This window comes from Furipterus horrens, unplaced genomic scaffold (genome assembly GCF_987537825.1).
Source record: "Furipterus horrens unplaced genomic scaffold, mFurHor1.1.pri manual_scaffold_10, whole genome shotgun sequence".
Lineage (NCBI taxonomy): Eukaryota > Metazoa > Chordata > Mammalia > Chiroptera > Furipteridae > Furipterus > Furipterus horrens.
In genome coordinates, this window is record NW_028327180.1 from 82,277,143 (window position 1) to 82,292,174 (window position 15,032).

General features: G+C 47.9%; 1 long non-coding RNA gene across 1 annotated transcript; it reads left to right on the plus strand.

Moving 5' to 3' along the window:
* Positions 1–8,303: 8,303 nt before the first annotated feature.
* Positions 8,304–13,730, plus strand: LOC150000851 (uncharacterized). Its single transcript, XR_016513283.1, has 3 exons — positions 8,304–8,436; positions 10,581–10,792; positions 13,702–13,730. It is a non-coding gene; the product is annotated as an uncharacterized LOC150000851 (long non-coding RNA).
* The last annotated feature ends 1,302 nt before the right edge of the window (positions 13,731–15,032 follow it).

Consider the following 15,032-nt stretch of genomic DNA (forward strand, 5'->3'; position numbering starts at 1 on the left):
TGGGCAGGTTTCCCACCCAGGGCGATTCTCACAGGTGCAAGTGAGCGACCTGCATTCTGCCTCTCTCCAGCCACAGGGCTTTGTGCTGCTCGCTGCGCCCAGAGATGTGGGACAGTAATCAGGCACGCTGATAACTTCTGGAACCCTTGCAGCCAGCAGTATCCTCCTGGGGTGTTCCCAAGGGACTCAGCAGCTTTGGGACCTTGGGTTCCTTGCTAGGGAGTGAGGAGAATGAGGGGACCAGGTGGGTCATGAGCTCGATGACTGCTGTTCAGTTACCACGGAGGTCTCAGACAGCCCCCTTGTATCTAGGACATCCAGGGTGGCCCTGGCTTCCCTGCCTTGGGCCCATCTACCTGTCACCAGGTGTTTGAGCACCCTTGGGCCCTGTGAGTGGAAAGAGCTCTTAACAGTGGTGCACATTTGGGATAGTCCTGAGCCCCAGGCAGGGTTGGACTAGGGTGGGCGTAGGAGTTGCAGCCACCCTTTCAGAGCATCTCACATCTCCAGAGATCAGATATTTGTTTATTTACTCTCACAGTCATTCTCTGCCCTGCTCAGCTCTATACTCCAGGGAACTACATTTCCCAGGCTCCTTTGCCCCTCTAGTTTCCTGGTGGGTTTGGCCAATGGGAAGCACTGACAGGCAGGAGGCGGGGAGAAACCAAGGTATTTCTCCCTCTATGCTTCAGACAGCATTTCTGCTTGTGGCTGGTCTTCTCTGTGGTTCTAGTTCCCACTGGATGGCCCCTTCCTTGAGGTCTCAGGCCCTGTTGGACAGGTCTGGCTATTTTTGCCATTGTTGTCCCTCCAGCCTGAGAACTGGAATGCCTTTTTGCTGTTGTTAGCACCTGGGGCTCAGATCTTCAGTCTCTTGTGTAACCTCCTCCCTGTAGTAAATTCCTTCCATTCAGAATGAACAGAGTGGTTCTCTTTGTGACTGGCCAGTGACTGACATGCTGCTCAGCAGCTGGGGGTACAGGATGGGACTGGGTAGTGCAACTATGGGGCTCCCAGGTACCTCTGCGCCTCAGGCTGCCCAACCCTCAGGGAATCTTGGACCATCACCAGGTCTGCTGTACATTCCCTGGGTCAGGGGACCATCCTGCTTCCCCCACCTAGGACTCTTGGGAGTGTCTTCAGCCGCCCACAGTGGGTCACACTCCAGATCCAGTGGCTGAGGGGGTCTGCTGAGCTGCCCCTAGTCTTGGCCCAGACACAAAGGAGGTCCCGGGGCTGCTGTGCCAGAGCAGAGCGAGGCTCTGGGCAGGGGGAGAGGGTCATCTCTTCTCACCATAGTTCTCAGCAGCATCTGTGTCTGGCTCTGGCTTGGGTATGGGGAGCAGTGAGCCCCAGGTAAAGGAGACATGGGAGTAGGGCTCTGGCCAGGGAAGAGGCTGCTTGTCTTGATTCTGGGGTCTTTGGGCTCCTGGGCACATCAGCAGAGCACTTGGCCTAGGGAAAGACCAGTGCATTGATAGCATTCACTAGTTTCTGTTCTCTACTTACACGCCCATTGGAGCATGACAGGAGGCAATCCACTTGACAGGATTTACCCAGCGCCCAGAACATAGAAAGCTCTCAAGAGCTGAAAGCTGAAAAAGCAGACACTGATCTCTACATCAGCCAGCCACCGCAGTGGACCCCATGCTGTAGCCATATCACAGAATGAGCTGGTGTTGCAGTTGGGACTGAGGTTTTGGCCTCTCCCTTGGGGCAGAACTGGGGCTGGGGACACAAATTCTGCTGCCAGTCCTAAAGAGGGTCAAGTCAGGTGCAGGGGCTGTGAGGCTGAGAGCACGGTGATCCCAGGGCACAGTCCCCAGGGATGTAGGGGAGCCAGCAGTTATCCAGTGGGCAGTTGGAGCCCCAAGGGGACACTTGATGACACGTATCTCTTAGTGTCCAGTCAGGACAGAGATCAAGGCCAGGTCACAGAGTGTGCAGTAGGGTCCCAATCTTGGGGTTGAGGTTCGAGGACCAGGTCCCAGAGCCTATAGGATCAGACCCACTAAAGATATGGAGATCGTGGCAGGAGACAGGATTAGGGTCCACCTTTTAGCTCAAGGAACTTCATATTGAGTCTTCGTGGCAGGGGTTGGGGGTTCTGCCTAAAATCCTCCCATTTGAGGACAGGTTTGAACCTAGGGAGCGAGGTGGGCTGAACCTGGGAGAAGGTCTGGGGTGGTCAGGAGCTCAGACTTCACATCGCAAGGTACAGTATTCCCTCACTTATCGCGGGTATTATCTTCTAGGACCCCCCCCCCCCCCCGCGACAGGCGAAAATCTGCGAAGTAGGAACCTTACATTTATTTTAGTGTTTATATATATATATATTAAGACTTTATAAACCCTTCCCACACACTTATAAAACGTTCCCAGTCCCTTATTAACCTTTCCCACTCCCTTATTAACCTTTTCCACACTTTTATAAACACTACTTATGTTCTTAAACATATTCTATACTCTTAAACCTACATAACTTTAACAACATATGTATACAGTACCGCAAAATCCCGCGATATAGTGAAAAATCCATGATAAATAATTAAATATAATATTTTTAAAAATCGCGTGATACAGTGAGGCCATAAGTTCACCACGATACAGAGAGGGACCACTGTACTTGAGTTCAAATCCCGACTCCACACTTACCAGCTGTGTGACCCTGTTGAACCAGTTACTTCATCTCTTTAAAACCTCACTTTCCTCTTTGTGGGTAAACCAGGAAATAACCCTACCTCAAAGGGTTGTTGGGATGTTGAAATGGATAAGGCACAAAGGCATTTGGCACAACATCTGGGATGTATGAGTGTTAATAAACAATTGGTCCTGGATCCTGCGAGCCGGCATGGCTCCTTCCCAACTTCGCAGGCGGTGACCCTGCCCCAAGTTGTCCCTTCTCTGGGCTAACACTCCCTGTGCCTTCGACCTTTCCTCTAATGTCTGTGAGTTCCTGACCCTTCACCACCTCCGACTCTGAAAAATAGCCCTTCACTTGGTGAGCTCTTTCAAAACCGAAAACAAGTGGATGTCATAAGAGGCCAAAGGTTGTCACTGTGACCACGTCCTCAGATACTCTCTGGTGACTCCAGTCGGCCATTATGAACTACTTCATCCTCCCAAGAAATGTCCTGATAAGAGCAGTGTTTGTGGGTCTGCCTTCCCCTAGTTATTCCCCCAAAATGTCTAAATGTTTTTTTTTTCTCACACTCTTTTTCATCCCTCTTACCCCAACCAAAAAACAAAAAGCAACCCTCCTCCTCAAAACCATAGGTTAGAACACCAACTGTAAAATAAGAAACAAACACAATTGATATACATACAAACTACTGGAAAAATTTCAACATCCATCCCCTTCTCTCTCATAGCACCCCCCTCGCCACCTCCCAGGTCAGAGATTCCAAGGGATGGTATTCCCTTAGGATTCACATGTCCCCCACATCCCCACCCCCAACGGGAGAATCAGCCCAAAACACGCGGTCCAGATTTACTTTCTGTAGTTTGTACTGGGACAATGATATGCGATTTGTGTTTCTTACTCCCCTAAGAGTCTGGCCTCCTGAGAGACGCAGCACCAATACCTAACCTGCAGCCACACTCCAAAGCCACTCTTCCCGCAGCCTGCCCCTCAGTAAATGGTGCCCCCATCCACTCAGCTGCTCCTGCCAAACACCTGGGATTCACTCCTATTCCTCTCTTCCTTTCAGCTCTTCACAGTTAATCATTTGGTGAGGTCCCCAAAACCTTCCCCAAACTGGTCCATGTGTACCCCCTTTCCACCGTCCCCATGCCAGGTAATTAAAGCAGTAGCATCTCTCACGTGGACCCCTGCAGGGCCCTCCGATGGTCTCTCTCAGTTCCCGCCCTTGTCCTTTACCTTCAATCCACTCTCCATAGAGCATAGTGACTCTTTGAAAAAGTCAAGTAGAGGATGTCACACATCTGTTGAAAATGGAACAAAACCCAAGTTCCTCACCCTAACCTAAAAGGCCCTGTGCGAGGGCCCTGCCTCCCTCTGCTGGCTTGCTTTCTGTTCCTCGGTGACTGGAGGCTCCTTCCTGACTCAGGGACTTTGCACTGGCCCTTCCCTTCCCTGGGGCGTTCTTCCCCCAGATCTACCCAAGGCTGGCTTCTTGCCTCTCAGGTCAACTTCTCAGTGATGCCTTCATGGACCACTCACTTCATCTAGGGAGACTCCAACACCCCAACCTCCCCCCCCCCCCAACACACACACCCTGACCTCTGTCATTCACCCTGTCTTGCTGTCATAGGCTGTATCGCTCCCTCTTATTTTCTTGTTTATTTGCTTGTTTGTTGCCTGACTCCCCCATTAGAAAGTAAGCACCTCAAAGGCAGGGGTTTTGTCCATCTTATTCAATGCTATATTCAAATACTCTTTAGTATGTTCCAATGAAATATGCTTGTATTGAAAAATTACTGATGGTTTATCGGATTCAAATGTAACTAGTTGCCCTAGTTGTCAGCTGGTATACACGTATTAGATTTGTTCAGCTCTCAGCCTTGCAGACAGTCTCTTGCAGAATAAAGGGATCCCAACTCCTTGTTTGAATGCTGTGCAATTTTGAATAGAAAAAATAAAAAAATACTGCTCCTTCAACAGAAGCATTTCAGGCAATAGAGGCCTTTCTTGCCGGTAAAGGGAAGAGGGAGAGTTGAGGCCTCAGCCCAGTTTCAGGATGGCCTCAGTTGGCCCCAGACTGACTAATAAAGTGTGAAATTGACTTCATCCTCTGCCACTTCTCCCCAGCCAGCGTGTCCCTATAGCATCTCCCTCTGCTACAACTGATGCAGGCACTGATGACATCCCCTCTGTCACTGGCAGAGAGGCTGGTCATCAAGCCCACGCAGCCCCAGGGCCCAGCGCTCTGCAGAGCCCCCGTTTGGCCTCGGGCCAGGATGGGATTTCAAAGCCAGAAGCATCCCGGATGTGGCTTGTCTGATGCACCCTCTAAGTCAGCCACTGGCCCCTCCTGTCCCTATTTACTCCTCTGGCCCTGGCTTCTAAGGCAGGGTTGGGAATTGGAGGAGACAGCATTAGGTGAGCTCTTTGGGACTCTTCGTGACCCTGTCCTGCCTGTTGCACCAAATACAGGGTTGGAGATTCAGAGCAAAAGGGACCTCAGAGGACAATGAGATCAGGGAGCTCAGGGGAGCCCCAGGGACCTTCAGGGGAGCCCCAGGGCCCTTCAGGGATGCCCCCACATCCATCCCTCCTTCCACTAGCACAGGGCTAATTTTGGATCTATTTTGTTTGTTTTCTTCTGCCTAAGATTTCCTAGGAAGAAAGGGATTCCATGGCTCTAATAAGTCCTAAAGTGTTTGAATCAGAAGTCTTTCCCAAACATGTCTATGCATCTGGATCAACTGGGGGACTTGGTAAGAAATATGGATTCTGAGCCCTGTAGCATGTTTGCCTGCTCAGCACCCACTTCTGCTTCCCCTGAGGGTAGCCTCTGTGTTCCCTTCCAGAGCCCTCCCTGCCCCACACACAACCTGTGTGGTTTGGCTGGAGACCCCACTCATTTGGTCTCCAGGGGTGGGCATGTTCCTCAGGCTGGGCGAATCACAGTCAGAATGATCAGTCCAGGTCCAGGGTCAAAGCTTGGCTGGAGCAGCTGCCCCAGGATCTTGGCAGAGATGCTCTCTTTTTCAGAAGCTGTGGGCTGGTAGCTGTCAGCTTGAAACTGTTGGCTAAGAATGAAGGCGGCACAGAGGCAAAACATGACCAGGGAAGAGAGACAGACAGACAGACAGACATACCTCCTGACATGTTATGAACACCTGGATCCAGCCATGTCTGAGGTCTATCCCTCTGGGCTATTCAGACACATGAGCAAATAAATTGCTTTTTCATTCTTCAGCCAGTTTGAGTTGGATTTCTGCCACTTGCAACTGAGAGAGCCCTGACTAATTCACAGACCCCATCTCGGATCTATTAAATCATGCTCTGCATAAATGGAGTCCAGAAATCTGAACTTTTCAAAAGCTTTTGAGGGAATCCTGATAAAATGTCACCACTTTATAAATCATAGTGTGGACAGCACTGAGATTCTGGTCCAAGGTTGTACAGGTAAAGGTGATGCTCCCATAAATAGCCACTATAATTGCATGTCTCAATCCTCACAACTCAGTGAAGTGCAGGTTATTCTTGCATTTTATAGATGAAAACATTGAGGCCTAGAGAGGTGAATTAATGTGTTCAAGGGCATGGATCTAGGAGTGTGAGTCTCTGAAGCTGGTCCTCTTTCCACCACTCCACACTTCCCAGGAAGGCAATATAGGCTTGCCGAGAGCCTCCAGAGCTGGTGTGGAAAATTCCAGCCCTCTCTCTTTAGAAGCTCTCTCAATAGGCAAAGCCTGAGTTGCTTAGTGTGCTGTGGCTGCAGGAAGAGAGGACACCAATGGGCCAGCCTAAGCAATGAGGAAAATTTATTACACTAGATTCTAAGAGGTCGCAAAGTAGGATGGCTCCAGGGGTGCTTAATTCAGAGGCTCAATGTCATAATCAAGGGCTCAGGTCCTTTCCATTTTTATGTTCTGCCTTCTTTTCTCTTCTGGTTTCAACCCACCCTTGGGTTGACTCTCTTTGTGGTTACAAGAGAGCTGCCCCACTTTCAGATGTGACAATGTCCACCATAGGAGGTTGGTTTGTTTCTTCTTGTGTGTTTCTTTATCCGTGAAGAAAACGGTTCTGAAAAGCCCTCTGCATATCATTGGTCAGAGTCTCATCACATGTTCATACCTAGTCCAATCACTGGTAAAAACAGTGGGAGCATCGTGATGGGCTTGGGCCAGTCATGATTCACCCTGGGCCAAGTGCACGCCTGAACAGTACAGGGCTCTTCAAGAAAGAAGTGAAGGAACAAAAGGTGTTAGGTAGTGTCTGCGCACTATTCCTTTCCTGCTCTCTGGGTCTCCCTCCTGACTCTGGGCCCAGGCTCCAAGGGCATCTCTCTTTTCATTAGTCGTGATCCTTGCAGTGAGGCCGACTTTCAAAGTTTAAAATCCTCCCTACGGCTCCCATGCCCTTCCTTCTAGTCTTCTCCCACAGCCAGTAAGCTGTCCAGAAGAAATACGGGACTTGCCCCTCCAGCATCCAGAGGTGGTCTTTCTGGCTTTATTTCCTTCATTACCGGTCTACTGGGTTGTTGGCATGTTCTGTTGCCTGCCCGTCACCTGTTTCTCCTGCTCCAAATTACAGAATGCACCTTGTCCCTTAGAGACTCAAGCCCTGTGGTAGAAGCAACACTGACCCTCATGGTGTCCCCAACTCTTAGGAGGTTTCTTCCCCTGCAGCCTGCGGTATGTGACTTAGGTCTGTTCAGTCACTGTGTTTAATGCCTCTTGCCTCTGCTCTTGATTTGGAGTGGACAAATCTCTTTTCTGTCACTACTTTTGTCACCTTGGGAAGGTCACTGAATCTACATGTGTCTCAGTTTCTTCCATAAAATGGAAATAAGTTGTTCTCACAGGACTTCAGTTTGTTCTATGAGAGTCAATTCCTGGGCCTTGGGCTCAGACTCCTGGGGGAGAGAAATTCTATTTCTACTTAGGTTGTTGAGCTGCCAGATTTGAGTCTGGAGCTTTTAGCAACCATTTTGCAATTTCTGAGAAGAAAGCTGGTCTGAGAACGAAGCGAACACAGAACTGAGAGACGGAGCCAGAGAGACCCTGCGCTGCTGGATCCAGCTGGGCCTGATGCCAGACAACCCTGTGCATCTCAGTCACATGAGCTGGTAAACTTTCCATTCTTGGTCAGCCTGGTCTGAGCTGGCACTCTGCCCCTTGCAATGAAAAAACAACTAATATAGCATGTGCTGTTGAAAAAGCTGAACTGTGCTCTTCTTTGGGTGAGTCGCATATGTGTAAAGCAGAGCGATGGAAGATAAGGTTGGGAAATTAGGCTGCAGATACATGAGTCTTTGAGATGGACCAGGCAGTCTCAGAACCACTGGGGGGTGCAGCATCTCCCGAGGCCGGGTGATCCCAGAATTGCCAAACAGGCTACACTTTGCCCCCAGAGATCGGGTTAATGTTTTTGTAGCTGCTGATAAAGTAGAAATCTTATTTATTTTTTAAAAAAGATTTTTATTTATTGTGTTTAGAGAAAGGGGAAGGGACGGAGAAAGAGGGAGAGAAACATCAATGTGTGAGAGAAATATCAATCGGTTGCCTCTCACGGGCCCCCAGCTGGGGACCTGGATCACAACCCAGGCATGTGACCTTTTGATTTGCAGGCTGGCGCTCAACCCACTGAGCCACACCAGCCAGCGTTAAAGTAGAATTCTTGACCTGCCCAGGACTCAGTCTCCAGGCATGCTTCCACCAGGAGAGAGTTGGGTGAGTTCTGCATATTGAGAATGTTTGGAAGACAGGAGCTACTGGCGCTTACCAATTGCTCCTGATGGCCAGGTAAGATCAAGGTGGGGATAAACCCAGTGTAACTTATGGGAAGGTCTGGGGATACTATCCAACGTGTTCATATCCCTTTTACATTGCCCAAAATAGGACATGGGCTGGACAGAATAGAGTGAAGGATGTTACCTTTCTCTTCATACAAGACCTACTTCTATTAATGCAGCCTGAGACTGCACTCACTTTGGCGGCCGCACATTATGTTTCGTCTTTGAATGTCATACATGCTGCTATTATGTCATATCTCCCTGGTCAACTCAAGTTTTCCAATCCCTCTCTCCCACCTTGGGAAAACAGATTCTACCTTCAACTGCTTTTCAAGACTCCGTGAGTCAAAAATCTTGTCCTCTTGGGGAGGCGAAGTGGTTAAGGAGGAGACAAGAAACCAGCTCTCATTAAAAAAAAAAAAAACACTTCAATATAGCAAACAACCAAACAAAAAATAAAGCAAAGTACTATTATCTTTGTAAAGTACCTGGACCCACTTAGGTTTATGCTTCCAAATCATCATCTGAATACTCAGTGCATTTGTTCCTGACAGAGCCTCTGGGAATCCAATTCTGTCTTTCCCCAGGGACTCCCCCTGACCTGCGCATCCTTGCTGCATTCTACCGCCCTTCACTGCAGGTCTTCACTGAAGTGCCTGCTGTCTGGGACAGTAACAGGAAAGGAACAGGGACAAAGCCAGCATATTTCCTGATTTTGCTTTCAACCAAGTCTAAAACACATGACACCAGCTTAGTTCTTCATATATATGACCTCATTTTTATTTACATAATACTATGTAGAGACATTGGCCCTGGTGCTCTACAGATATTAACTCATTTAATCCTCAAAACAACCCATAATAACAATTATTATTCCCATTTTACAGAAGAAAAAATTGAGGCATATGTAGCTTAATTTTGTGACCTTCCCAAAGTCACAAAATTAGTGACAGAGCAGAGATTTGAACCCACGTAGTCTGCACTCTTAAACCTGTGCCAAAAACTGGCCAACTTTTTCCATCAAGAGCCAGTAGTATTTCAGACATTGAGTCTCTGTCCCAACTACTCAGTTCTGTTGCTGGAGTCCAAAAGCACTCGTAGACAATACATCAATAAATGGGTGTGACTGTGTGCCAATAAAGCTTCACTCAGAGACACTGAAATTTGAATTTCATGTCATCTTCAGTGTTATGAAATATTACTCTTCTTTTGATGTTTTTCCTTCTAACCATTTAGAAATACAAACTCCTTTCTTAACTTGCAGGTCATATGAAAACAGGTGGCAAGCTAGATTTGGCCGGTAGGCTGTAGCGTGCTAACTGCTGCTCTAAGCTATACTATTGTTCAACCTCATTCTACAATTCACTTCTTATCACCTCAGTGAAAGGACAAAAGAAATTGAGGTCAGAAGAGGTTAATGACTTGCCCAAGGTTGCACAGTGAATGGGGGGAGGCGTGTGTGTGTCAGGATTTGTCTGGACCCCAGAGGCTGCAGCGGCAGGACAGCAGGAGAGCTGGCAGAGGCTGGGATGGGCAGGAAGCAGGGCTGAGCTGAGGACAATCAGTGCTGCCTGCCTTGGCTTAAAGCTATCAGTCACCAAGCACTGGAGGATCGCCCCTACTTCCCTCACCCCCAGGAGCTGAGTGCAACAGTCGGGGGCCTCTCTGCCCCCATCTGCCACTGAGGTCCCTTTTTCACACACTTCAGAGACTTACAAGAGACTGAAGTGCCCTGCCTTCCAAGCCTGGAGCCAGAGGCCCAGAAAAAACCGGAGACCGTCTTGACTTGGTCTGATCTTGCCAACCACAGCCATTAAGGGAGGGAAGAATTGGTCTAAAAGGGCACTGAGCTGCCACTTCTGAGAACACCTCAGCTCTGGCCTGGCTAAGCCTGGGAAAACGTGGGGGAGGAGAGGAGAGGGAGAGAGACAGAGCAGGAGGCAAAAGAAGAGAGAGAGAGAGAGAGAGAGAGGGAATCAGAGAGAGATGGACACACACAGACACACAGAAAGATCCTGTAAGAGCTGTTTTTCTCAACCAGAACCTATTTCCTAGTTTCTCAACTTTGCAGACACAGAAAAGCCAATATTGCAGCAAAAAATCTCCCTGTGTTACATATTGTTAATAATTCTTTGTTTGTTTTGTCTTTTCTAGGTTTCCACAACCTTAACTTCATTCAAACCTGTGAGCAGGCCCTAAGGTGGACAGTGCAGAGGTTGTTTGCCTGAGGAGGGATTTGAGGCTCAGAGAGCTCCAACATCTTGCTCAAGATCACACAGCAAGGACCAAAGATCAAGACTGCTGACTCCCATACATACTGTCCCTTGAAATAGCAGCTCTCTGGTGCTCTCTCTCTAGGCTCACTAGTGGGTAGCTCTTGGTTTGGGACCATACAGCACCCATTCCGCTCCTAAAAGCACCCCATTTTCATGAAAGGGGATTGTCTTTCTCCAACTGTCTTGGGGCAGAGGTCATTCTTAACTTCTTCCCCCCACTGCTGGCCTCCTCCCATTCAAGTCAAAGGGGTCAACTTCCTCCTCTCCTCACCTGGCTGAATCAGTGGAGACATGTGACTTAAAATGCTCTTTCCAAGCATGTTGGTTCTGGCGAGGACAAGGGAATTGTTTCTGGTCATTCTCTGTGGTGATAAGCAATTGTGGGGTCGTTGATAGCATCCCTGCCTCTGTCCCCATTAAAGGCATGATGGCTTTGCCTACTTCCTGCTTCTTGGCCCTCAGAATTTGCTTAATTCCTGCTGACCCAAGCCTGCTCTTACTGTCTTTCATTAATTATGTAGGCTTCCACTGGCCTTAGGAAAAAATCCCCTTCACTTCGGTTTCTGGTGCTCACACTAGAACCCTGTCTGATACAACCCCCGAGAATGGGAGATCATCACATTGAATACTGCTTGCCAGTCCCTTCTTGCCTGCAAAGTCTTATGGGAACTCCTTTGTAGGTAACTCTCTGCTTTTCTCTTGCTGCTTTTAAGACTTTCTTTATCTTTAACCTTTGGCATTTTAATTATGATGTGTCTTGGTGTGTTCCTCTTTGGGTCTAGCTGGTTTGGTACTCTCTGTGCTTCCTGGACTTGTATGTCTATTTTCTTTGCCAAATTAGGGAAGTTTTCCTTCATTATTTTTTCACATAAGCTTTCAATTTCTTGCTCTTTCTCTTCTCCTTCTGGCATCTCTATGATTCAGATGTTGGCACTCTTGGAGATGTCCCAGAGTCTTATTCTCTCCTTGTTTTTTTGAATTCTTGTTTCTTCATTCTGTTATGGTTGAATGTTTATTTCTTCTTTATGACCTTTCACTGTCTGTTCCTTGTGGATTTTTCTTTATTTTATTTAGTGTAGACTTCATTTCTTCCCTTATGCTTTTGCCATACTCAGTGATTTCTCTGAGCATCCTGATCACCAGTGTTTTGAACTCTGCATTTGATAGACTGGCTATCTCCATTTCATTTAGTTATTTTTCTGGAGTTTTGATCTGTTCTTTCACTTGAGCCATATTTCTTTGTCTCCTCAATTTGGCAGCCTCTCTGTGTTTGTTTATGTGTTTTAGGTAGAGCTGCTTTGACTCTCTGTCTTAGCACACCTGTTAAGTGGTATGGTGTGGAGCTTTAGATATTCTCCAGGGTGAGGCAACCCACTCCACCACTTTATGGCTCTGTATGTGCAGGAGGGGTCAGAGTGGGGTCAATGCCACTGCCTGGCTGCTGGACCCCCTTCCTGTATGTGACTGGTGCCCCTCTAGCTGTTGCCTTGGTGGTGGTTTCCAGAGTGGGTGAGTTTGCATATATGTTCTAGGACCATGCAGGCCCTTTAAATGGACTCTCTTAAGAGACCAATAGCTTCTTCCACCACCCCAACCACCATTGATTTTTACAGCCAAAAGTTAGGAAGCTTTATTTTCCCAGTGCTGGAACCCTGGGCTGTGTGGCCTGGCTTGGGGCTGGGATTGCTTGATCCCAAGGTATCCCTCCCAATTTTTTAAAAATCATTTATTTATTTATTTATTTATTTGTTGTTTTGCTTATTTATTTATTTTTAGAGAGAGGGGAAAGAAGAAAGAGAGGGAGAGAAACATCACTGTGTGGTTGCCTCTCACTTGCGCCCCCAACTGGGGACCTGACGTGCAACCTAGTCATGTGCCCTGACTGGGAAGCGAACCAGCGACACTTGGCTCACAGGCTGGCGCTCAATCCACTGAGCCACAGCAGCCAGGGCTTCCCTCCCAATTTTTATCTACCACACGTGAATGTGGGACTAGCTGTTTTGCCAGCTGCTGCTGCCTCACCGACTGCCCCGGCTCCCCATCTCTGCATCTCCTACCCATCTGGATGAATATGACTTCTTTAAATCCTTCATTGTTGGACTTCCATACAGTTCAATTTTCTGGCTCTTCTAGGTGTTCTTTGTTTTGAGGTTAGTTGTGATTCTTCTTATGGTTGTGCAAGGAGGCAAAGCATATCTACCTATGCCTGCATCTTGACCGGAAATCTAAAGAGACCAATATTTATAGGTTTGTTAGTTCAATTGGAATTAGAGAAACTGAGGCACTGCTTCTGTCCCTGTGTGCATGTCCTTGAGAAGGATACTTGGCCAGCATTTTGGCACTGCACTGTCGGCTCTTATCACCCCACTGGTAGGTGTGTATTTATTGACAGAGCCCAGGGCTGATATCCCATTTGCTTTGTTGTGTACATGACTCAGGACAAGTCCTTGCCTGTCCTTACCCTCCAGGTCTCCCCGCATAAACAAGGAGGGGATGGGACTAAGTGACCTGGAACAGTTCTGCTGCTCAGTTTTGGGGCCTTTTTGAAGCTCATTGCTTGATGGAAGCAGCATCCAAGACAGAAGCTAGAACTCCATTCTCTGGGAGGAAGACACTTAAATGTCCCATGCAGTCAGCACTCTTTAAATCGCACAGGACAAAAACCCATCTCAAACTAGTGTAAGAAATGGGGGTGGGGGTAGGATTTATTGGCTCATATAACTGAAAAATTTAGGTCTAGTTCAGGTTCGGCTAGATCTAAAGATAAGTGGGTGTCATCAGCCCTGGCCAGTGTGGCTTAGTGGACTGGGCGTCGTTCTGTAAAGGGAAAGATTGCAGGTTCAATTCCTGGTCAGGGCATATGCCTGAGTTATACACTCAGTCCCTGGACAAGGCATGTACAAGAGGCAACTGATCGATGTTTCTTTCTCTCCCTCTCTTTCTTCCTCCCTTCCCCTCTCTCTAAAAATAAATAGAATCTTTTTTTTTTTTTTTTTTAGTGAAAGATGTCATCAGAACCTGGTCTCTCTTAGTCTCCTCTGCTCTCCTATGGCTGCCTCATCCTCAGGCAAGTCTTTTCATGCAAAGGTCAGCAGCAGCTCCAGGCTCACATCTTGCTAGCTTAGCACTTCCTCCCGAGGTTTCCAGCAAAAGTTCTGGGGCTAAGTCTCGCTGGATTCTGCTAAGTGATATGGCCATGGGTGAACCAATCACTCACTGGAGATGGGGTATAGATTCTGTTGATTGGCCAGACTTGGTCATAGTCCCATTCCTGAGGCTGGGAGGCAGGGTAATATCACCTACGCCTTATGACCTAAGAGGTGAGGTGGGCTAGTTCACCAAAAGCAGGTCAGGAGCTGTTACCAGAAGGGACAAGGATGCTGGGAAGGAAAAACCCACAGAGGTCCTCTTAGGTTCCTCTGTCAGCCATTATCAAAGTGCATTCCCCAGATCTCCATCATCAACATCACATGGTAATTTGTTAGAAATGCAAATTCATGGGCCCTGCCCCAGACCTACTGAAGGAAAGGGTGTGGCCCTACAAGCAATTCAGATACACTCACGGAGGTCTTTGAACTAGTGGCTCTTGCACCCAACTTCAGTAGAGTTACCAAGAAAGCTTTTAAGCTGCCTGGACCTCTCTCCAACCAATTTGGATGAGAGGGGGGATGGGGCGTTTGGGGAACATTCCCCTAAGTGGTTTTAATGGTGAGAGAGGTTGAGAGAAGCACTGAGCTCAGAGAAAATCTTGTTCTCAACTCCTCCTAATTTAACAGAGTGGAGATAAACAAAGATGTGGAGAGTCCTTCTGCTGTGAATGGCAGTTTATTAAAAGACTTGGGAGCCAGCAACTCAAGCCAAGCCAATGAAGTAACAGTGATCCACCCATCTGCATGGAGTCTGACCCGGGAATCCCCTATACTATTGTCAGAAATGCTCACAATAAAAACCGGGACACAGGACTTGAGCAGCAAAGCGAGGCATTTTTTCATGAGTCTGCAGAGTCGGGCGCACCCTCAGCCAGGAGAATGTGCGTGCCAAGTAGACAAAGAAAAACTGGTTTTATACTAACGCTATTAGCTCCCCTCCCTAACGCAGTTAGCTCCCCCTTCCCTCTCCTTCTCCCCTGTTTCTCCATTACTGGTTAATCCGGGTTCACAAGCTAACGTGATTAACTACTTAATTCAGGGTGTGAGTAACTAAGGGTAATCTAGTTATAGGTCTATCTCCAACTTATTTGCAAAGTTATCTAGCTACATCTTCCCATTTCTCTGTGTTTGGTGACAACAATCTTCTTCCTTTTGATCCCAGAGATATGTGTGAGGAGCTG